Source organism: Rissa tridactyla, chromosome 5, assembly GCF_028500815.1.
Source record: "Rissa tridactyla isolate bRisTri1 chromosome 5, bRisTri1.patW.cur.20221130, whole genome shotgun sequence".
Classification (NCBI taxonomy): Eukaryota; Metazoa; Chordata; class Aves; order Charadriiformes; family Laridae; genus Rissa; species Rissa tridactyla.
Genome location: NC_071470.1, coordinates 48,625,010 through 48,649,938, shown reverse-complemented (window position 1 = coordinate 48,649,938; position 24,929 = coordinate 48,625,010). Strand labels below are relative to the sequence as shown.

At 42.1% G+C, this 24,929-nt stretch overlaps 1 protein-coding gene across 6 annotated transcripts in view; it reads right to left on the bottom strand.

Annotated features, from left to right (window-relative positions):
• Positions 1–23,960, bottom strand: part of FBXW7 (F-box and WD repeat domain containing 7) — a 183,090-nt gene extending 159,130 nt beyond the window's left edge. For 4 of the 6 annotated variants that reach the window (XM_054202204.1, XM_054202202.1, XM_054202205.1 and 1 more), the window contains exon 1: positions 23,433–23,960. The gene's annotated coding sequence lies outside the window, so the exon portion shown is untranslated. Of the gene's footprint in view, positions 1–20,474; positions 20,587–23,432 lie in introns of all 6 variants that reach the window. The other 2 variants (XM_054202199.1, XM_054202198.1) reach the window with 2 other exon arrangements.
• Between the last annotated feature and the right edge of the window lie 969 nt (positions 23,961–24,929).

The following is a 24,929-nucleotide window of genomic DNA, read 5'->3' as shown; positions in this document are numbered from 1 at the left end:
GAGAAGGAAGGGCTGTTTGCTTTATACTTCCCATTTGTTTGCTAACAAAACATTCTGTCTGACTTTATAAAATAGCAGCACTCAGAATGAACAAACAGAAAAGAATTAAAACTTAAATAGGATACAGTACTCTCTCCCAGTAACCACCACACTTCAATAGCAAAGCACAAAAAGGGTAAAAATGAAACTGACTTTAAATTGACCAATCTTGTTAAAAAAAGACGACTGTCTTCCTAAAAGATTTTTACCTTAACAATCTAATCTGAGGAGTTTTTCCTTCCAAAAATTTGGATGTCCTTTATACAAATTCCCAAACTCAAAATACAGATTGACTTTTTCATCAATCCTTTCTAATGGCATACTGCATGCTAGACCCTCCTGCTGGCTGCTGTTTAAATTAGCATGACAGTATTTAAATACCTGCAAGACCTACACTTGGAAGAAACAAACAGCCAGCTGATGAGCACCAGAAGCAGATTCAGGTGCTCCAGACACCAGCGTCCACCAAGATGTGGGTACCTGCAACTCTGCTTCTCCGTGTGTTTGGGGACTGTAATTCTACCCACACAAAGCAGAAGGATCCCATTCCTTCATGCAGCGGTAACAGGACCGTCTGTAACATCTACTATTTTTAGAAGCAACTAGTCCACTGCCAGCTGAGACAGGAATGAGGAGCTGCAGGCCAGAACACCAATCTGCCTGCCAGCTACTGCTCTATCTGACCCGCAGGGATGTGTCAAGCTCCCCCTGCCCTTCACTACTACCTCAAACATGGACTCAAACTGAGACAAGCTTCCTAGAGGCATTTTTTTGCCTCTCCTCACCTTGCTTCAAGATCTCCTAGAGGCTCACTGCAGTTTTTGCCTGTGCTGTTTCCAGTCCCAGGCAGGCAATGCTTTGTGAATTACATTCTGGTGATGTCTGCAGGCTTCTCTTTGCAGCCCACGGGCTCGAGCATTTTGTAGACAGCTCAAGGCTTTGATTGCCTCACATGATGGCAGATGCCAAACCCAAAATTTAGGCCTATAATTCATATGCCTTCACTTAATCCTGTTCAAAATGTCTTTCCAATTAATTTGACCCACAGGAAGATACATGTATATCTGAGCACCAAATGATTACCAGGCTTTTATATCTACTCCTAAGAGCACAGTACCATTATTCGTATCTAAACTGTACACTGGAAATCACTAGTTCATTAAATGATGGTTCTGGCATGAGAAACTTTCAAGCGTTAAAAATCAGCACGTCTTCCTGGCTACTTCATGAAATTCATTTCAGGCATGGGAAACAAGCAACATTTTCAAATAAAGTATGAATAGTCTATCTTACAGTGATTTAAAAGATCCAGATAGGGCATTTAACAGCTCTTAGAGAAGTCAACCCATATTCAGAAGAAGAAAGGTAAGTACTAACATCTTTTCTCAGAAGTCTGAGCATTTTGACAAAGTTTCTTCAGAGTTCTTTAGACACTGCATTAAAAATTATAGGCAAAGCCTTCACATCAGAAGAGGGGGAAAGGAATGAAAATTACTGTACCTGACATTTAGAGTCAAAAATCCCACAGAGCTCACTTTCTAGAGATTGAGTCACATAATTGTACCTTTCACAATCTAACAAAAACAACTAATGTTGTTCGAAGATCATGCATTCCGTTTCCACAAAGCACCAAACTCAAAGAAAGATACATCAAGATCTTAGCTTGAGGGAAAAGAAAAAAGCGTGCAATTCTAGCAATAAGGTATCGACTTTAAAACTCGTAGCAACGCCTGTCAGCGTACCTTTGGAGGAACCAGACTGTCATTGATCTTTCAGCAAATACTCAGTGTCAATAGATATCGATGCATTCCTTCTTTCAGTTTTGTCTTTAAAGCTTTAAAAACCCACATGCAGAATCTGCCAGCCCTCCTTCAGCTACAAGTACAAGCCATTCATATGCATTCGTTGCAATCAGGAATGGCTTAATTCAAACATTTTACTACCTGTAAGTTACATGGGAGCTTCAACATGAGACATACCTATAGAATGCTTAATTTCAGAAGAGTCTTGAGGCCTATGGCCTCTGTCCATATATACTACTAGAGGTGTGCTAGGTATAACACAGTAGAGTTATACACTGAACTGACATAGTTCTTACCAAAACTGGAGGGTCAGCATTCATTTAATATCATATATTTAATGCGGGCCAATTGTATGGATTTAAGTAATGGCCTGGTTCTCCCCGCATTTCTAACAGCTGAAATAACAGGAAGAACAACTTGGGCCTGAGGAGTTGATTGTTTGGTTTGTTGGTGTGGTCTTTTTCCTTGAGGAGTAGGAGAAAGGATATAATCACACCTTAAAATTTTACTGTGAAACTTCAGTGTGTATGTCTTGCACACTGAGAAAGGCAAACATGGAGCCATTCAAGAGCTCTACCTTATTTTTAGCATAATTATTGCCCACGGTGCACTATAGACACATTCTTTTTCTTCTCTGCCTTCAACCCCTCAAATAAATCCCCTTTATTGGATTATGGATTAATGCAGCAACTATAGCAGTAAGCTGTTTCCATGAGAGTGAAAAAACATAAGATGTGGTCCATTAAGCAGAGTAACTTCTTATTTGGAGTTTGTGGGTGTCTTGGATATTGCGTGCATTACAGGAAAACAGTATTTATATACCATTAAATGCGTTTCGACCAATACCAACAGGACAGAAATTTAGCACCTGCTAAAACAGTTCCACAGACACTGAAGTAATTAATATAAACCCCCATTTTCATTAAAACATCTTATGTCCAGTAAAACTAATAGCAACTCATTTGAAGTCACTGGCCACATTAAAGAATGAATAGTTATGCATATGTTAAAGACCACATTTACTTAAATATTACAGAAGTTATAAGTAGCCATTTGAATGCAGAACGGTGAACTACCTACTGGTGCTGCTTCTTTTCCACAAAGAAATAAAACTGTATTATTATATTATCACCACAGACTGTGATCCCCTGAAACAAAGAATAGCGTTTACCCAGAGATCTCAAAACATTTTACAGATGTGGCTATGTACTCTCATTTTATAGAGGATGAGGCACAAAAAGCAATATTATGCTCTTAAATAAGTGAATCTCAGAGAAAGTCAGTGGCAGAAGCCAGGAATAGAAACCCCAGTTCTTCCAACTATCATGCCACTGCTCTGTCTACATCTCCACCCCCAAAGGACTGATGAAAAAGGCAGCTACGTGAGTTAAAAATAACTTCCGATTAACGAGGCAGTGATGAAGACAGAAGCCCTATGGAAACCAAACGAGCCAGAGTCTCACTAAAGGCAGAACTAGACTCTAAACTGGGGAAATTGAACATTGTAAGACCAGGTTACCATTCTGCTGAAATTAAGTGAAATTGAGTTTTCTAATACTTTCGGTCTAGAGAATAGTGTTAGAAGCACTGATACTACAAAACAAAAAATCTCTTCTATTAGTCAAACTGATATAGCTGAAGATACCAGGTACAGAAGACCTCCAGATTTCAAAAAGACAAAGTGCAACCTTCAGAACAACTTCAAGTTGAGAATATGAGCTCTGATTTCGTCTGGGCTATGCTAATTAATATGAGGTGGCTGAAATCGCATGGAACACAGAGAGATTTTTCAAGGCAGATGGGAAAAGTTAAAATGCCTTTGTTGTTCAAGGAGAGAAAAACAGATGAAGATTTAAAGGAGTGCGAAAGTTTATGCCATTCCACAAAACCCCCCTCTTGAGGCCACGATAGCTTGCATAATCCCATACTTAAAGACCCAAATTTGTCTTCTGGAGGTTCCTTTCGGCACACCTAGTTAAACCCAGTTCCTCTTGATACCTTCCTTGCCTGAAAGAATAGAGTGGTCATTTGTAGATGTGAGTTCATTTGGGTGCTTAGCAGTTGTTTGCTTTCCCTCCCTTTACTCCCATAAGAACATTTGGTGAACTGTATTGAGTACATTGCATTCTGGTGTGTGAATATGTAAGACCCACATATTTTGTTGATTTTAGTGGGGAGGAGAGCAAATATTTACTATAGGATGGTGAAGATTCATTCGCAAGCTTTTGCATTTGTTGCTCTGCAGGGCCTGGTACTATTTGATGAAAATTCACCTACAAAAAGTTTGGCTCTGATCATGAACTTGATGGTAGGGGATTATTAGAAAAGTAGGGAAGAGGGTCAGAGAGAAACTTCTTCCACGTGTATTTTCCACTATAGCTGGTAATGTTTAATCATTTTGTGTGTAGAATTCAAGGCCCAATGCTAAGCCACTACAGGGACTTTTCTTGCTGTATTGCATCAAATTGTTGCACAATATTCAAAGATTTTACTATTTCTCCAGAGGAATAGTGTTCTGAGGTATATGTTTTGAAAGACGGACATCAAATGCACTCTCCTTATTGCAGATGCAGTGACATCTAAGGGCTAAACAGTACACATTTTATTGTATGTTGCAGATGGTTGCGGTTTTAAAACAAACAGATGTTAGTTGTGTCTTCTGTCTTCAATACATGCAGTTTGCGGGCTGCCATTTGTTATTGAGATGGATGGTTAGGAAGTTGATATTGATGAAAGAGTGCATAATGAAAAAACTAACTGCAGCAAAGCGCTGGACAGCTAGAATTCTGCAATTTGTTTTATGTTTTTTACCTTTACTCAACATACCTTTCCAATGAAAACTGTGGCAGAATTACCAGTTTTCTTTGGATCTACAGCTGGCATCAGTTACCATCACATACCCAAGTCACAGATGGTGTGCAGTCATTATAATATCAACACAACCTCAAAACCAGTTCCCCAACTGCAGGCCATTAAAACACAAGTCTCCACATAGTAGATGAAGGGTTAAAAAGCATTATTCAAAGCCACACAACCTCTTCCATTCCATCACTCATAACGATACTTTGGACATTAAGAATTTACAAATACGAATCGTGTTTAGCCAACTGCTGCCTCAGAACTAAATTTCCATGTTGACTACTTTTACAGTATTTTTATAATAACCATTATAATATTATGTCAAAAACCTCAGATACTTTAATTGATTCTAAACAATGCTGAGGGCATAAGTTATCTTTTAATTTTGTACATCAGGGAGCCATGGTACAGACCCAGAGGCAAGCACAGTTGCTGAGGAACGTCTGAGTATCTGGCAGAAAGGGGTGCTAACATGGCCTCTGGAAGAGGTGGCTCCTTCAAAAAAAATCAGGGCTCACTCAAGTAATTTTTTTTAGGCTCACAAAGGGAAAACAAGAATTTTGAAGATGCATAAAACTACTGAAACAACATTAAAATGCAAAACAAGGGTGGGACGGCAAAACTGGACAAGCAAGGAGGGAGAGGAAAAAAACTGCAGCCAGGAGACAGGGAGATAGCAGCAAGAAAAGAATGCACTAGAGAGCAAAACAAACCTCCTAGCACGTGCTGAAAGACCAGAGGAAGATGAAAAGTGGGAAAGGCAGTAACCAGAAGAGGCAGGAAAGAAGGCACGGCGTACAGTGGCAACAAAGAACTCCAACCTTTCTCCTCATGGGAAGGGGAAATGAAAAAATGTGCTTTCCTGCTCTAAGCTTCCTCCATGCAAAACCATGCAAATTTTGTGTTATTGACGTTTTGATGCTATAAGATTCAGAAGAAAACTAAAGAAAGTCAAAAGGTACTTCCTCTAAATAGCCCTGCAAAGCTATAGCTGCTGACCAGAGCGTGATGGTAAGTCATCTCCTTTCTGAACAGGATCGACAACACACATTCTGAACACATTCTCAGTGTGCTGCTTCTCTCAGTGTATTCATACACAAGCTCACCCAATCTCATTCCTAACTTCAAAAACAAGTTTATAGGGAACAACTGCCTCAAAAATGAAATCTAGAAGAATTTATACAAGGACACCTTCACTGCTTGTCATAGTTTTCCCTGAGAAATTGTTTCAGGGAAAACTTGCTTTCCAGAGGAATTAGGAATGCATTAGAGCACAAAACTGCTCCCTGAGAAAAACAGTAATTCAAACACTTTATTGTAATACAAATAGAGACACTAGGCACAACACATCATAACCAGCAAGCATACAACACGATCCCTACAACAAAACTTGAAATATAACTACACTGTAAAATATATTCCAGCAGCTGCTCCCACCAAATGACAAGTGCTCCAGTGCAAATCTGCAAACCAGAAACCAGCCAACTACAGAACATCTGAGCTGCACTGTACTCCCCCACCCTAAAAAAAAAAAAAAGTATTTGCAGAGAACGGTAAATTGTTCTCGTACAGTGCTTTCATTAAAAAGAAAGTTGCTAATCCTTTTAATCATGATTATAACTTCACATGTTACGTAATATAAATACGTTTGGCCAATCTATCTGAATCCCCAGCTTCAACTGCAACACTACTATTCTAGTTACAGACGATGCTCATCTTTTACAAGTAAAATGATAAGCTTTTAAAGCAATCTGATAACTACAATGAGCTGGAAGACTGCAATGTCATCCCACCTGATTTAGCATCCTTTCATTACACAGACATCAACTTTGAGAACTAATTATCATCGTTAACAGAAGTGTAAAACATCTAACAAATTTCTTCTTTGTCTTAACCAGAAGAAAAATACAGCCAGAAAAAAAAATATTATTTGCTCATTTAAACAAATTCTTAGGAAGTAATTCAAGAAATAAAATATGATCACTTAATTCAATCAAAGGCTATGGTTAAGTCACGTGTGTAAATCACTAATAAAACAAACCAATCAATAATAAAAAATAATTTGTTTGAAGACAAACACACTTTCCATTGAGAACTAAATGAGTACCTACTTGATATGCTTCCTTGTAGCTACAATACAAATACCTTTTTACTTTACACACAGGTTCCATGAAAAACAGCCTTCAGAAAGTCAGTGTCGCCTTTTCTTGTTTCAGGTGGTTCACTATACTGAGCCACCTAGCAAGAAAAGCAACAGGAGAGGTACACGGTCTCTTGATTTTTACATTGCTGAACTCAAGTCAGAGAACTGCGTTGGTCTTTTCCCCGCACACTTTCCTTCTTCACAAAAAACTTTTTATTGTGCTTTAACAGAAGGTCAATGGCTATCACTTCTCTACTCTAGCACAATGGTGAATTGAAACAAGAACCCATAGCTGTTTGGACCGACAAAGCAACCAGTATGTCTAAGCCAATAAAGCGATTTGTTCATTAAAGCTACTAATAAAGCAACCTTTTGTTAGTCTATGAAACATCAGAAACCTCATAGAATGCATTTAACTATGCCTTCCTAAAAATCACCAACTCAAAAGTTCTAAAATCTGTTAACTTCTCCACTTCCTTGGACTGATAATAAAAACCCTTAGCACTGACTTTTAAAAAGACAGTAAGTGCAATGCAAACTTTCATGCCTATTCATCAACAGAAAAGTTTAGGGTTCTTAGTGAAGGTATCCCCGCTGCCAAAAGCTCAAATTTATCATTTTAATGACTCATGCAGAGCTTCCTATGCAACACTGACAACCTACAATAAACAGAGCACCATAATTCTGTATAAGAACAACAAAATCACTCAATGGATGCACTCAGTTTGGATCCAAAGATTCATTTAGATTCGACAAACAGAAGAAATGAGAAGAGCTGTAATGAGCAAAGATCAAAAATGCTGTAAGTACTTGTGTCCATTGCTTTCAATTAAACTGAAGCAGTTTGAACTTATTTCCCCAGTGCTCACTGGTGTTGCGTGGGGTGTTTTGTAACTATTCTTGATAATCAGTTCTAACATGACTATGGCCACAAACTTCCTCCAAGCAAGACTGTATTTTTGCCCTAATAACTTTAGCTGAACAGTATCAGCAATCCTTAAAAAAATTAAAACTAATTCTCCTCCCTTACTCCCAATTTCTAAAATTGCTTCGTTAACAAGTCAGATCCATTATTCTGTGACTAGAGACTGAGCCAAAAAAAAAAAAAAGGAAAAAAAAAGCATCTTCCCATCTAGTCACAAAAGCTGGGCAGATACAGTTTCTCTAAATCACTATATTTAGAATCTGTGAAAGACATTTTTACCAGCAGTAACATACAAGTATTGTAGCTGAATAACACATTAACACAGACAATAAAGCAAACAAGATCTAAAGGGAAAAAAGTATGCATATGCACTCTACTACTCATATTTAACAGTGCAATACCCTTTGTCCTAGTGGCAGGCCAGTGTGAAATAATCTGAAATAGTTTTCTGCTACCATTTCTTATCTGCTTCTTTTTGTGAAGCATAATGCTAACTACTGGGGTTTTTTTATATGCACAACTACCCAAGCAAAAATAAACAAGCAAGTTTCATCCTTATTACTGCAATTTCTCAGGGATAAGATTCCCATTTGTTACACTGAATGTAGCATTTGAATTGTCAGCGAAAGTTCTTGTAACAGAACAATGGTAAAGTACTTGTCCCCACTCAGAGATATTTACAGTTAGTCACAGTTCTGTCCTCTGCTATTCAGAAAAAAAAAATTATTTATAAAATAAACAAATCTGCTATCTAGGACAGTGATAGCATCCCTCCCCCTATGCTGTGACTCTCACTATCAAGCCATGAGATTATATCCTCCTTCTAGAACTAAGTGCTTATTCTAACAATAACACCTCAATAGCATGTGAAACTTTTCAATTAAGCAGTTGTCAAGCAGCCTGATAAGGCACTGAAAGACAACTGATAGCTGAAACAAGAGTCATACAACAAGTTTTGCAGTTTTCCTAGCTACTGTCAAACAACTAGTTAATCAATGAGTCAAAGAAGCAAACAAACTACCATCACATTTCATGACAAAAACAGACAGGTAATTTTACTTAATTGTAAAGTTTCAACCATCTCCTAAGGTTTTCACTTAAAGGTTTTCTTGGACTTTGGATTCTTTTGCCTACTATTGCAGCACTGACATGTGCCGGCAAAGAAAACAGCAGGACAAAATCTATTGCAAAGACACTGATTCTAAAAAGATAGTTACACAATGCTTTTCCTATATTCTCCTTGAGAGTGAATAAACATGACTACTAAACGGTGATTAAAAATAAGTTTAAATGTAATGCTTTCCTAATTAAGTTCTGAATTCACATTTTGCTAATTCTCCCTGCCCATACCTGACCAAGTCTTTTAATAATTGATGTTCATTTAGGCTTAAGAAGATTCATACAAGAATGAGACCTCCGTAACACAACATGCCACCTGATTTTTGTGATCAACTGCACTTTTCAGTTTGCTTAACTTCCAAAATTAATCCTCTGCTTCAGGTTAATTCTACTCCCCTTACAATACAGTCAATGGAATTTACGTTCCTAAATGACTTAAGTGTACTTGAAAAATCCTACTCTTCAGAGATTAGCGTCTTGCTCTTCCAAATAATTAAATCCAAGCTTAGACTAATGAAAAGTTCCTGGTACTTTTCAGATTGTGTTATCAATGAAAAACTCACAATGAGTTTTGTTCTGAGGCAACAAAAGTATGTCACTAATAAGTCTGCCAATTTATATTTGTAGCTGCTGATGCAGCAAACATTTATGCAGACGCTTAGCTTTCTACGGGTATTCTTATGGCCAAATATAAGTGTATACCTCAACGACTACAGGATCAGACCTGGATTTCATTTATCTATCTTCAACAGTACTCCACAAGAGCTGATATGACAGCCCATAGGTAGGGGCAACAGAAAATTAACCACAGAGTTAAAATGCATCACAAGTGTCTTCATGACAGTGACTAATTTGACAAAAAAAACCAAACCAAAACCACCACCAAAACCAATGTTTGTTATATAAAATCAGCTTTTAAAGAAACATTTTAAGTTAAACGCCATTAACACCTTTAGTAAGACCCCAAGATGTAGCTTGCAGAATCTATTTCTTACACATTTATGTTCTACAAACCACCCATTAAATAGAGGCTTACAGAAAACCAGTAAGCACTAAACTTACTTTTCTTAACAAAAGTACTCATATATATGATGGAAGTTAAAAAATGGAAGCTGACAATGCACTATCAAAGCAGACCAAAAGACAACTTCAATTACAAGAGCTAAATTTTTGTTTGCTTTGCCTGGATTGCAACAGTTGTAATACTAACATGGGAAACTTGCTATTTACCATTTTAGAAAGATCCCAGTGTTTCTTTATGATTATTTTTTATGATCCGTATCACCAAGAGACGGAAACTTAAGAGTTGCTAAGCTGATGTTCTAACCATGTTAAAATATGGCCACAGGAACAGCTATACAGGAATTGCCATTTCCTGGAGACACAGAGAATTCCTCATCCTTACTTTAGTACCTGTCATTTCCACAGGGTCAAGCAGTTATTTAGTAAACATCTCCCCTATAGCCTAAACTTCAGTTGCAGTTGCTATTTGTAGAATTGCTTCAATCCTGATATACTAGTAAGCACTGTTGCCCAAATAGCACCTCTCCTTTTCAATGGAAAAAAAAAAAACAAACCAAACAAAACAACAAAAAACCACAAATACAAAACCCCAAGCAGTCAGTGAAGAATTAACTGTCTTCTTCAGATGTGCACCATTTCATCAAAAATTACTTAACTATAGAAGAACTGGCATGTGAAAAATGGTCTCTTTCAGACCAAAGAGCCCAATTTCAAGGGACTATGCCACAGGCAAGTAACATGAAAAGCAAGAGATAGCAACTGACTGTTCATTGCCCCTTCAACAAAAACACTAGACAGCAGCTAAAGCAGCTAGTAGGAGCCACCTTCAAAACACACGTGACTCTTCAGGCTAGCAGACCTGTGGAATTTCTTGCAAAAGGATGCAACAGAGATGAAAAATTTACATGGGTTCAAGGAGAAATCAGGCAAGTTCACAGACGAGAAATCATTCAAGAGTTTCTGCATAAACAGAAACAATCTCTGGCTCAGAGATTCCATGAGCTGAAAGTAGCTGGAGACCAAGCATGAAAAGAAGCTTATCTTGTTCTCAATGTTCCCCATGCATCCACTTACAGATGTTTTTGAGATGTGTCATGTGAAGAATTAGGGAACTTCTGGGTTCCTGTACACGATTTTTTCTTCTATGGACGCTATCATACACAGGATACTAGGCTAGGAAGAACACCAGTATAATCCAGTGTGGCAATCATGTTTAAAAATTATTTAGTAAACACATTTTAAAGTAGAACATTCCAATTAAAATACAGAAAAAGTATTTTAATGTTTGGATCCCCCTCCCAAAACTGCCAGCTTGATAAAATACATTAAATTCAAATGTTTTCATGAGCTTGACCTTTCATTCAAAATATTAGCTAAAAAGTTATTACATCTCTACTGAAATAACATTACTCATTATTCTGCACCAAAACATCTACAGCAGTTTCATAGCTTTGCCTCCTACACACTGTGTCTGTGTAAGCTCTTAGTGGGCAACAGAATAGTTTACTACCAAACAGTTCCAGCTGCCATTTTTTCTCCTCAGAAAAGCTAAATGACTCACTCTGGGTTGGGTTTGCAGGTTGTTTTCCTTCCTGAAAAGGGATACAAAAAAATAGATGTAAGAACATGTCACAGGCGTCAGACTGTTTACTAATTAGGAAGACCTCTATACGCCCGTTTGTTCCCTCTTCACTGTACATCTCGCAGTGTTTCTGTCATCTGAATTCAAGACCTCCTAGATCCTAAATTCAAAGACTACTATGAAAGACTACCTGAGCACAGGTGGTTCCCAGCTGCCAGCACTCCACTGCACAATTTGGGGGAGTGGAACAGAGTTAACAAACCTAAACCATTAACACCTCATTTGAAGAAAAATCTAGTACTCTTGCATTTTCTCATTTTATGAGCAGAAATCAGAACTGGGTTATATCAGAAAAGCAAGAGGAAAAAAAATAAATTTATAGATATTAAAAAATTACATTAACCTCCTACTAAAAATATACTAAAATGCGAGAAAACACAGTACTTACCTACATTTAAAAGAGCCCGTAAATATGATTTAGCGTGTTACAAACAAACAAGCCTTTCATGCATCAGCAAACTAGCTGACACAATTGTTTAGAGAATACTATTGTAAAACATACGCAAGTTGATATCGGAGAATATGCACAGCGGGGTTTCTGGAAAGGAAACGATGCTTTTTTCAGCTAGTAGAACTTTATAACAACAACAGTGAAGTAAGGAGAAATTGCTGAAAAACTGACTTTCAAAAAGCTTCCCCCAAAGTCTCAAGAGGCCATTAAGTAAAATTAATTTTGGTGTTAGGGGAAACATTATTTGCATTTAGACACCAGCAACAAAGCTTCAAAAGAAAAAGCAGTAAGTGGTCTGTTAAGTTGCAGAAAAGAGTTAAGAGCAGCAGGCCAGGGTTCTGTATTAGAACAACTTCACATGTTCTCTAATGGTCTGTAAAGCAAAAAGTGGCAAAACTCACTCAAATTAAAATTATTAAGGTTAAGACAAGAGAAGGAACTGTAACAGCTTCAGTCTAACCAAGCTAGATAAAACGGGAAATATATGACAGACAAGAACAGTCAACGAGGTATTGCATATGAAGGTGAATATTCTACTTGCCAACTTTCTGGATTTTAACAGCGAATTCAGAAATAGAGATGTTCACTCCAGACAGTCCACTGAAGAATGATATTCAGTTAAAAAAAATATAATGTTAGGATGTATATAAAATGTTTTGGAGAATATTACAACTGGTACATTACAAACTGAATACAGCAGTCCAAGTAGGCACACAATGTAAAGAATGGTTTGAAGTGCTAATTAAACTAAAACAGTTTCAAAAAAAGTAAAAGTTGATGACAGTCACCTTAAAGGGGATGCCAAAAAGCATCAGAAAAGTCAGGTATGTTAACTGTAACTGAGAGATGCAGAATAATATACAGGGAAAAGTATAGAAAGAAACCAAGAACTTTGAGTTCAACTAGAGTTTTATAACAGCAAGAATACATTCAACTAAACTATGGGGGTAAAACATCACTATGGGGTTAAAACATCATGAATAACATAAGACATTACTATGAAATTAATGATTAATATGAGACAATAGATTTCATACAATTGCTTAAATCCCCAAACTTGGTTTAAAAAACCCCACACTTAAACTGCAAACCTAATACACTTTTAGAAAGGATTACATGTTTTATTAAATAGCATAATAAGCTGTAACAACAATTAAGACTGATCTTTAAGAACAGTGAACTACTAGAAGTTTTATACATGAAACTTTTCAGTGGTACTACACACCTTTCCAAAAAGTGATTCTGAAAAGAAAGACAAAAGACACATGTCTTACAATGAAATTGTAATTCTTTTCTGAAGATGGCAACTAATAGGCAGAGAAAATAGCACAAAAGTTAAACTCTCAGCTCCGCAATCAGTAGAATTATTGAATATGTTTGGTTTTTTCCCCTCTTTGGCAGCAGCCAGCAAGCACACACACCGCTCTGCAATAGTCACAGCACATGCTGCCTTTAGCCCAGCTAGCAAACTAAAAAAAGCTTGGTAGGTTATACAGGGAGTAGCATAGTAGTCAGGCTACAGGGTCTGAACGTATAACGGAGGTCACAGAAGATAACAGGACAGTAATGAGGACTCCGTTACTGCAGTGGTGGGATACAGCAGCAGACAGAGGATACAAATCCATGGGAAACCAGGCTTTGCTAGCTCTGCTGCTCATTGAACAATTTGTTTCCCTTGTGTTTTACAGATTTGAATACTAATATTTCTGCACACTGTAGCTTTGATCACTGCGTTAAATGTAGCTCTACCAAATAAAAGGATTAGTTTGTCCAGATTGGCACAGCTATGACTGTGATATGAAGAGAACTCCAGGGAAAAACCTTTGAAGATCAAGTGCATGCTCAGTTTTGTAGGTTGAGTTGGCAGTAGTAGCTGAAAGTGGTTTTTGTCATGCATATAGTTTAATATACAGATTATAATAACTTTTAGATTACTTAAATTTGTCTTGCTGTTAAAAGAGGCCAAGTCAGGCCGCACTAGCACTCATGTTGGTTCACAACCAGCTGGATTTGAGAAGTGGACAGTACTACGACAAAAGCCAAAAAGGGGTGGGAGGGAGCAAGACCAGCCTTTTTGGCTGCAGCACATACTCCACACCGACTTCAGATCATCAAACCACAAACACAAGGTTTCAGGGTACAGTTAAGCTGATCTAATGGCTATCCAGTGCCCAAAGGATTCACTACCAGCTATGCATCCCTTGCGCCAGCTCTAATGCACATCCCATGTCACACTGAGCCAACTCAATTTGATTTTTACTTCCCTTCTCCCTTAAATTCAGGGAACTAAAATGGTGGAAAACCAACAACGTAAAAGTAATTACCAAAAAGTCAGATTAAACCAATACCTAGCACAGGAAGAGGTTGGGGATGGGAGAAGCTGTTTGGAACCATCCCTTTCAGCAGTAATTAAGCAGGTCAAATGCAATATAAAATGATAACTCCATAAAGGACAAGTGAATATAACGTCTCAGGAACCCTCAATCTTTGCAAAGTTCGAAAAGATTTCATGAAGGAAGGCTAAATTGTTTCAATTTTAAGTTTCTCTTTTTTGATCTTTGCTAGGTTGTGCCTAACCTACACAATCAATTTTGTTCCCACCACGCTGCAGTGTAAACAAACAATAGGAATGAGAAGGACCAAAACGTTAACATTTCTTTTGTGCCACCAAACAAGCTTTTGTTTTTCCAGTCATTCCCAGCACCCTTTCGAAAGGTTCCCACAGCCCGTATAAACAACACGCAAGCTGAGCGGGATGACTGTACATACCTCCTACATCGGCAGCCAGCAACCGCAGCATGTAGCTCCCCTAACTAGACAGCCACATCACATATCCACCCCACGACATGGGACACCACCCACCCCTACCCTTGAAACAAAAAATCTGGCCTGGGCTCCTGAGTCATACTGAGTGTTATCTAGGGCTCCCACCAGGCACAGCCAAACATCAGGAACGGCCAAGCTGAAGTTTGACCCTCGGTTATTTCAGTATCAGCCCACTTCTTTTCTGTTGCATATCAGGAATTACTTGATTTCAAAACCGTCAAGCATAACAGAATTCAAAGGACAAATAACAACAAAACAATTTGCAAGATTTACCATGGCAATAAGCTATAAAGCTGGGAATACAACACAAAACCTGAAATGAAGAAACAGTACGTCCTGGAAACAAATCAAGTGTAACCGTGAATGCCAAAATTGTTTTGCTACAGCAAGCCATGTTTATGAACCACCCCAGTTTTAGTGCATTCTCTGGTATGTAAAACTTTCAAAATTAAGTTAAACGTTTAGAAAAGCTAAGAAAGTGCCATTATGGAGATAATCAGGGTTGTTAACAGAAGCACACGTCTATATTACAGGTTTGAAAAATGGAAAGTCTATTTAGAGCCCACCTGAGATGAAAGCCCACATAAGTTATTCTTAGTAGGACCTACTTCACGCATATTATCACTTCCCTGAAGACACATAATGTCTGAACAGTTAGCATTACTACTGTGTTACCAATGGGCTACCAGATGGCTGCATGCTACTCTTGCCATGTTTCATGAACACACAGCAGTTGTTGAAGACGGCGTGCCGCACAGCTGGTAGCGCAGAGCAAGTCCAGGGCAAGACGAAGTCCAGTAAGCTGGGAGCCAAGCAGCGACTAAGTCTAGCTCTTAACCGGACCAGAGACAGCACACTCGGAATCCACCAGCTACCACAGACAATGCAACTAACATGACATGAAAGTGGAGGGGTACAGCTGCCCCCTTCCACCAGAGGCTTGTCACAAGGGTGCGTGCCTGCCCCCATCTTGGCCACACAGAGAAGTTTAAACATGCACTAGGTGGGCAGTCCAGGGTGGGGGGAAGCACAGCAGGTTGAATCATTGCCTTCCTCCCCCAGGACTCTTGCATCAAGTAGCAAGTTAGGAGAAAAGCAATTCCCAAACACGGTGCCCCAAACAAACTGATTATTTCAAATTCCATCTTGCTGGAATATTCAACAGGGCCTGCTATCTAGGTAAGTGGAGAAAGAAACAGCGTCAAAACTTTCCTAGCCAAAAAAAACCCCAACAACCCACCCCCAAAAAACCACAGCAGCTTTACCTTAGCATGATTTAAAGGATGCTGAAGATGCCCTTAAGATCCATAAAAACTGTCACTATTGTACTCGGCAGAAAAGAAAAAAAAGAGTTACCTGTCATTGTAGTGATCCACCCACTCACAGAAATGCCACAGATCAGAAGACATATTCATCAGCTCTGGCAACAACAGACAAAACTGCCACAGCAGAACTCAGAAACAAATCTTACAAGTAACTTAGACCAGGGTATCTCCAGGATCGCAGTTTCGGGGCCCTTTTCTATTGTGCTGGAAGATCTCTTGCCTTGAGCATCATCGCATGAATTAAAACAAAAAGACAAGATATAAACAGCAAGAGAAGTCAGCACTTCTAGCAAACTGCAGGTTTTCTGCCCACCTGACCCGAGCTCAGGGCCACAAGTAACACTACTTAATGAAGTTTGGTAAAGTTTACTAACTTTATTTGGTAAAGTTTACCAGCTGCATTTGGTAAAGCAAAGGTGTAGACGCCCTGTCTTCAACAGATCCAAAACCATGCCAAGCTACGTGGGATGACGCTTGCCACAAAAGATGAGTAACATTTCTTCAAAAAGGCCTGAATCCAAAGTTGTAGTTTTGGTTATCATTATTAAGTGGTTATGGTCTTGAACACTAAAGAAAATATTCTTTTAAAACCCAGCATTATTGGGCAATGGAGAAGTCAACAAAAGCACCTACCCACTATTGTTGCATCTAGCGAAGAAATGCTACATTTCGCAGCTACTGCAATAGCTAGTGAGGGACTTCTCAAGCATGAACTATGCCACAATGCTGAAAGGCTTGCACTCGCCAGGGAACACGCTGAGCATCTTACCCTCCGAAAAAAGGGAAGTTGGGAAAAGGCTTGAAACCTTTTCTTCCCCATTGGCTTTGCCTTGTGGTGTTTTGGGCTTGTCAGTCATTTGGTAAGACAAGTAGCTTGTCCTGAAGTAGCCTGTTTGCTTCTGAAAACACTGTGACTATTTTCATTCCTGCAGATATATAAAGACACACATTCTATCCCATAAAGCACATCACAGATTTTACACAAAGAGAACAATATCCTTTCATGTGCAGTTTGTAATATGGCAAACTCCCTATGTGCATATCCTGCATGCTACAGCAGATCTAAACATAATGTTTCACCTTAAGGAAAACATGGTATACTTTACCCTGAAAAACGCATGCTCAAAAAGTATTCACCAGCATCTGCGAGAACACAGTGCCAGTGTGTGCGGTAAGGACATTATGCCAGTCAAAGTGGGCAGAGTTTAGTAGATACTGTCAACAACACGCACCCTGGGTTTGCAGTTCCTGTCCTTCAGAAGTTCAAAGCAATTGCCACAACCTACAGCAACACAAAACCACAGCTGAGTAACCCTAACTCTGCATGACCGCGTGAGTACTTCATTCCATCAAAAAGACCTCCCAACACTCTGCTTTCAGCCAGCTCTCCACCACTACCCTTAAAATCTTTGATAATCCCAGCAAGGGAATGCACAGGGGAAGTCTCTGGTAACCTGTGCCACGTCAAGGTCTCCTCCCACCTTCCTAGCCACCCAGAGCAACATTTCTAAAGGAAAAAGTGCTGAAGAGGGAGAACGACAAGCTTTGACATCAGACCAAAAGGCTGAGGAACTGGAGAAGGGAACATAGGAACATGAATAAGGATTACGCCAGAATCGCTTCAGGTTTCTGATTTCCAAAGAGAGAACGTGCGTAAAGAGGGGGACTAGGGAAGGGAAACAATGAATCAATGATTATGACTCAGGATACTGCAGTGGCAAGACTCATTGATTGAGGTTTATGAAGAGTTAAGAGGAAACTATTGCAACTCCTCCTCCCCCAATGTGCCCTTCCCCACAGCTCCAGGTCCTCGAGGCCAGGTCTCACCACAGCACATCCACACCTCTCAGCTCCACCTGTGGGCAGCTCTCCTGCCTTGGTAAGGAGACAGATCTTGCGCTTAGGAAGTGTTGGTTCAGCAGTGTGCCCTGCCTTCTGAGTACACCTCACCTCAGCCTGCCCACAATGAAGAGCTCGTAGCTTCTTCAGAGAAGCAACAGGCAGCTCACACCATTCATATTACTGAAAGGTTTTCAAGAAAGAAAGCACTCCAAAACATTCACATTTTTGACAACTTAAAATAGTCTTTAAACAGGAAGCATCACTTAACCTTAACTACCTCAGAGCTGTCCCTCCGCTACAAGCAACCTCACAATTTCAGGTCACAAGACAAACTAAATTCACCTAAGCCAGCTTGGCCATCCACTACCTTCTGCAGGTTTCCCTAATACTGTATCTGCTAGGAAGCGGTCTTGTGCGACCAGTCAGAAACACAGATCACCCAATTTCAGGTAACACATGACCCCATGTCCATATGACATATAGGGCACATCCAGACGTTAATCGGTATCGTAACAAAATCATAACCCTGAATACAGGGTTACAACATCTGAACAGCATTCTCAACCTTCTGTGAGACTATGAAAGAGAAACTGCCTTTTTTTTTTTTTTAAATACAATCCAAGGTAAATAGCATTGCAAAATGTATCATATTAGTACAACTCTGAATTGCAGCCAAAACCGAAAACAGCGCATACAATTAAAACATCACACGCTTCTCCATTTTAAGGCCTTATATGTGGCTGGTCACAAAAGTAGACAAGTTTTACTAGTTCATACTGCAATGGCCACCACTAACCATGTTGGAGGAATTTAGGAGAGGGAAAAAGAGCTGTTTGAGACCAAGTCTTGCCCTTGTACCTACTTACGAGCGTGCACGCGTTAAAACCATCACATCAGAATTGTACTGGCAAGACAGCATGCACCAACACTCCTCATCCTCCAGCACAAAGCCAACTATCTCAGCTCAAGATGCAGGCAAAGCTTATTTGAGCTAAGGAAGCTAGTTTTGTACAATAAAGACTATTTCACGCACCCCCTCTTACCAGCCAAGCTGTGGGTGCTGTATTCTTTAGCTAATGGTAACATATTCGACTGCCCCAGCACATCGGAAAAGACGTTTGCACGTATGTTAAGACACAACATTACAGAAAAAAATACATTGTTTTGCCCTTGTAAAAATAAGTGCAGTTGTTTCAGAGAATATTGAAAAAACAAAATATTAAAGAGCTAATGAATAATAAAGACCTAACTGTTTTACAAAGATGAACAGTCTTGAAGAGCTGACAATGTAGACTTTGTCACGGTGAGCACGAACAAGATTGAATGCAGCAGTTCATTTTTATTCTGACAATCCTTACTTTTGAAGTACTTGACCTTGCAAACTAAATCATAATATACCATACACACATTATGTTTCCAAATTTAAATTATTTTGATGAAGCTCTGAAAAGAAATCCACTATTTCAAAGTAAAGGGGGGGGGGGGGGCGGGCGGGACACAGATGACGGACAGACAACAAAACAAAAAAACCAAGAAACCCCACCAACAGTTATTAGACTTCTTTAAGCATAAACTTCAGATATATGGTCTGCAAGTAGAAGTACTTACAGACATAAATCATATCCACATTACTGACAAAAAAAGGGCAAGGATCTATTAGACAATGCTTAACTCCAATGTATAGATTGATACAGGATGAACAACTGGAGTGGCTGATCGGAATTGCCGGTGGAAAGAACTAGACAGGATTCACAACATCGCAACAAAAGAATTCCTTCCATTCCCTTCCCCTGCCCAAGAAATTTTCCCTCATAAGTGAGATGCAATGCCTCTAGCATTCATTACAGCCAAAAAATGTCTTGCATATGCAAAGTTCTCAAAGGAGCAAAGCAAACATGTACTTTAAGTAAGTGCCTAATCAAGCCGCTATGTTCATTTACTGATTCCAGCTGATCAGAGAACGGAGCTAAAAAATGATTACTTCATTATTTCACCCATAACCTACATGAAGTAAAAGCTGTAGAACCATATTTCATTTTCTATTGAACACGAAACTGTGACAGGTGAGGAGTGGACAGGGATCAAGTATTCTTTCTCTCTCCTCACACAGGACTTAGAAGGTATCCGGCGCCAACTTATATATTCAAAACAAGTCACTTAGCAGTGAATTGCCCACTCTTCCTTCAAAGCCACCAAACACATTCACCCAAGAGGAAGGGTTACCAATGCACAGAAACAACACAGCCCTAAAGCACACACTGATAGTGACAGGAAGGGTGTTCTGGGACAGGGACTTGTAAGCACATAGTGCTGCCTACAGTCTTTCACAGACATCCACTGGTGACCACTGGTGACTAAGATACCAGGCTAAACTGACCTTTAATTTAAGCTAGAACAGCCTGTGTACTAACCAGCGACCATAACACCACAAAGCGAGACCAAGAAGTTTGTTAACAATAAGTTAACTTCTACACTTACATAGTTCTAGGTCTTCATCAGAAATATATGTGAAGTCTTTGCAGCCTTTGCTGTGGCAAGAGACTATCCTTATGTCCGTAGAAGCGATCCTGGTAAACATATTTTGCCTATCCTGTGAATACACAGAGCATATCAGTACAGAACCATCCATCAGTTTCCACAAGTTCACTAAATCACAATGCTTTCTGTCAGGAAGAGCATTTTCAAGAGCTATTACATGTAATCCTCATCATCACTTTCAAGAATTACCTGACGTACATAGCCCAGATAAGAGAAGGCTGAAGTAGCTCTGCATATAGGGTCTTTATCTTTTATTTCAAATGTAATGTGCATATAGTGAGTTAACAAGCATGTGTTCTTCAGAAAAAGATCCAGAAGATTAAACATGTTTGTTAAATACAGCCTGAATTTAAAACATGCTGACCAAAAGATATTTAACTAACTTAGTTTACTTTAAAGAGACAGAAGAATAGCATTCCTCTCTGTTTAACAACATTGCCAGGCCTAAATCATCACACACCATTCCTTTCTTCTACTGATTCAGAGACAACAAATTCCATTGAAGTAATTAACAAAATTTTTGCAAAGTACCGCGTGAGTACGTAATGGGGGGAAGTAAAGGTAATTTGTCAGTCTAAGAGTCTAAAGATAAAAATTATTTCTTTCCCTAAACTAAAAAGCTGATTGTTATAAAAGCTTCTCTAACAGTTAATGCAAATGAAATTCAGATAAACATTTTTGTTTCCAAACAGACACTGCTGTAATAGTAAATTATTCATCTTGACCAAAGGACCTGCATTGATTAGATCTAAGCTGCAATAGGAGGAAAAACTTAAACCTTGACAAAAATAATTTAAAAAACAAAGTGATGTATCTTCTTGAGATATTTCTGAACCTGGAACACCAACAAGATGACATAGGTGCCATCAAGAGACAGAACCAGGCTGCCATTAACAACCAGATGATGATGGAGTGGGAAAGCGCAGATTTAAGTTTGGAACCAGAAAGTGACATAAAAACAAGTGTAATCACCATATTGAAAAAAGGATATAGTGCCTTTTAGCTCCTCTAGATATTGAATACAGCATAGGATCTACCACCTCCTTAACATTATGGCCTGAAGAGAACACAACTTCCTTTCCCGACCTCCTAGTTCCAGGGCCAAGAAAAGCAAAAAGTGAACTGAATGAAGAGTTCAACTTCTTTTACCCCCCTTTTTGAAACAGCAGCGATGACAGGAAGCTTAAGATACAGAGATATTTTGGTCTAAAAAAAGAGTCTTCTTACCTGTCAGCATACTTCATCTCAAAAAGAAACTGCAAAGTGTCAGGTGCCCCATCTACCTTTGAACTTCCCACTGATGTCTAGGTTTTCCCCTGAGTTTTCAGAGGCTGTCTCTTTCTCAGTGGAACAGACAAGTACACAGTTGGGAAACAGACTGTACCTACTCTCAAATGCGTAGCACAAACAAACTAAAGCACAGAGCGAGCACACATTGCTGGAATTCTGGAATATGGCTTTGTGTTCATATGCACGTATTTTAGACCTTCAGTCGCTATACATTTCTGCGATATTTTATTTTTCTCTACTTCCAATCCCATCTGGTAAAGAAAACACAGAAAAGCAGGACTCTAGCAACTAACCCAGAGGATATTCACAAGCTGTTTATTCTTCTTTTAATGAAGAACCAGACAAATCCTACAACTTTTTCCTTCAAAGTCTTTCTAGACTCCATCCAGAGAGACGTGGAGAGGAAGCAGCGCTGAGACTTGACTCACAGTTTTCGCACTGAGTTAACAATTTCTGGATCTATGTCTGAATACTGTCTCATCAAATAAACGACATTCAACCTGCTCTCTTCACTTTTTAGTACATCCTCTTCATATGAAGCTAAGTGTTGCATAAATTTTAACTCCTGAATAGTACAATTTAACACTGACAATATAAAAGTTCCGTCCCCAACTGACTACTGTGGTGGTGTTCTCTTCACTTAAGAGCAAGTTAAGACATCCAAAACAATCTAAGTTTTGCTGTAGCTTTTGCTCAGAAGGAAATTCCGTGCCCTGCAGAAATGCTAAAAAGCAAAGGAAAACAAACCCCAAGCAAGCAAACAAACAAGAGTTCCATTCCCAAACGAGACCCATCGCTGCCCAGCCTCAGAGCACGGTCTGGAGCGAGGGATGGGGCACTTGCTCGCGCTTCGTGAAGAAGCCACTTCTCCGATAAACAGGAAGAGCCAACACTACTTCTGGCTTTTAAGCTTCATTTAAAAAAAAAAAAAAAAAAAAGCTTTACGTGAAAAAGCAACTCCTTAATAACGTTTTCCCGCGACCATAACAGCAGCATTTTCCACCCAAGTGTTATGTAAATGAGGAGGCAGGAGGCAGCCACGGGGTCTATGAGGAGCCACTCAACCCTTTAAAGAATTCAAAAACCCCCAAAACACTGGGGAAGGGGGGTGGTGTGTGTGTGTTTGGAAACCCCACGGCTTACAGCAGCAGGGCGGCCGTACGCTCCGCTCCCAGCCTTGCACAACTTTCCGCCGCGGCGGTTCCGCTGGGCTCGGGCGGGCGGGGAAGACGTAGGGGGGTCCCCGGGCCCCTCCAACCGCCCGCCGCCTTTGTTCGCAGGGGCCGGCGCTGCCGGCCCGCGCCGCGGCGGGTACAAAGGGGGCGGCACAAGTTAGCGGCGGAGACCTCAGCCCTTCCCGGGGGCCGCGGCGGCAGGGGAGCTCTCCCCGTCCCCCCCCGCCCCGGTCTCCTCAGCCTGCGGCGGGCGGGGGCAGCAGACCGTGCGCGGCCGACAACGTGAGCCGCATGGGAAGCGGCGGCGGCGCCGCCGCGCCCCCCGCCCCAGCGTGCTACACCGGCGGCCCCGGCCCCCCTCCCCCGGCGCCCCCCCCGCCGGGGTACCGGCCCCCCTTCCCTCCACCCGGCGGCTCCTCCCGCTCACACTCACTTTCCGGGACGGGCTCCGCTGGGCTCTCCCTCCGCTCGCGGCGTGCACGCCTTCCCGCCGGCAGGGCGATGCCGGCGGCGAGGCGGAGCCCCCCTCCGCCGGCGGGAGGGGGCCCGCCGCCCCCTGCCCCGGGGCTGCCGCCGGGGGCCGGGCGGCTTCAAGGGGGCAGGCGGGTCCAGCCCCCCCCGGGGCGGGCTGCGGGCAGGTGGGTCCTCGGGGCCGGGCGCCGGGCCCGCTCCCCCGCCGGCTGTGTCTGTCCCGGCGGCTCAGGTGCGCCGCCGCCTCCTCTCACATGGAGCCGCCACCCCTCGCTGCCCCCCTCGCCGCCGCCGGCCGGGAGGAGGCGAGTAGCTCGGGCCGCGGCCCCCGCCCCGCACTCCCTCTCATGCACTGCGGGCGCCCCGGGCCCCGGCTCCAGCGGCGGGGAGGGGGGAGGGGGAACCGCTAGGGCCCCAGCCGGGCGGCGCGGGGCAGCCGGGCGGCGGGGCTCGGCGCCGCGGCTGCTCCGCTCTCCGGCATGTGGGAGCGGCGGGGCCGGGCCGGGGTGAGGTGGGGGAGGCGGCGGGAGCGGCGCCCCGGGATCCGCTCGTTTCCTGCGGCGCCGGGAGGGGAGGGGGGGCGGGGAGGGCGGGCAGGCGGGCGGGCGCGAGAGAGAGAGCGAGCGAGCGCGGCGGCGGCGCGCGCGGATGACAGCCGTAACCCCAGCAACAGGCCCCGCCCCCCCTTCCCCGTGCCGGCGCGGGGCGATGACGCAAGCGGAGGGCAAGGTGGAGCCCCCACAGGTAGCGCGGCGGCGGCAGCATGGTTCAGCCCGGGACAGGGGGGCGGGGCCCCCACTCGCGCCGACCCCGCGCGCAGCCGCAGCCGGCGGGGCCCCGCCCCCTTGTCCCCGGCCTCGCGGGACGGGGCGGGGCCGCTCGGCCCTGGGGACCGTGACGTGCAGGGGCGCAGGGAGGGGCGCGAGGCCCTTGCCCGCGCGCACGTGCGCGTGCCCCCGCCCCGCCGGCGGGGAGGGGCGGGCGTTGGCGCTGCCATGGCAACGGGCCGGCGTGGCGGCGGCGGGACGGGCCGCGCCGCCGCCTCCCGACGGCCGTCTGGGCTTGTGCCGCTTCGCGTCCGTTAAAGCCCTTGGTGGTTTAAGAAAGGGGCGCGGAAGGTGTGGGTCACCCGGCGGCCATTGCTGCGCCCGTGGTTGCCGAGGGCAGGGTGTACCTGTCCCCAGCAGGGCCCGGTCTTCTCCCCAGCGCCTCCCAGCAGACGTGGTATTCGGGATAATGGTTATACAGGCCCTGTTCTCCTACAGATAGAAAAAAAATGGTAATGGCAGGAGCCGCTTGCATTTATTACAGGCTTGTGGCCGTTAACGCGAGAGCTCTGCCGGGGTTCCTTTAGCATGCGATGCAGAAGATAGGACGCTGTTCGTCAAACACAAGGAAAAAATAAAATACTTAATTGCCGCTCATTAAGTGCGTGGGATGGCTGCTGGCAGCATCCAGC